We start from the raw sequence: 252 nt of genomic DNA on the forward strand, positions 1-252 counted from the left end.
TTATTTTTCTTCCGTTGATGCTTTATTCAACATTTTTTCAACAAATATTTTTTGTCCTTAATGCCATACAATTATTATCAAATGAAAATACAATAGACTTATTTAATGAAGACAAGTTTGTTTTCTTTTAATTCAAAATATTAAACGTCTTAAAAACATACCCTGTATATTTAAAGACTATTATGAATTTGATAATTGTAGAGTTAAACCACTACGAATAATAATTTATGATATACTTGGTAAATTTATATT

Source organism: Teleopsis dalmanni, chromosome 1, assembly GCF_002237135.1.
Source record: "Teleopsis dalmanni isolate 2A chromosome 1, ASM223713v2, whole genome shotgun sequence".
Lineage (NCBI taxonomy): Eukaryota > Metazoa > Arthropoda > Insecta > Diptera > Diopsidae > Teleopsis > Teleopsis dalmanni.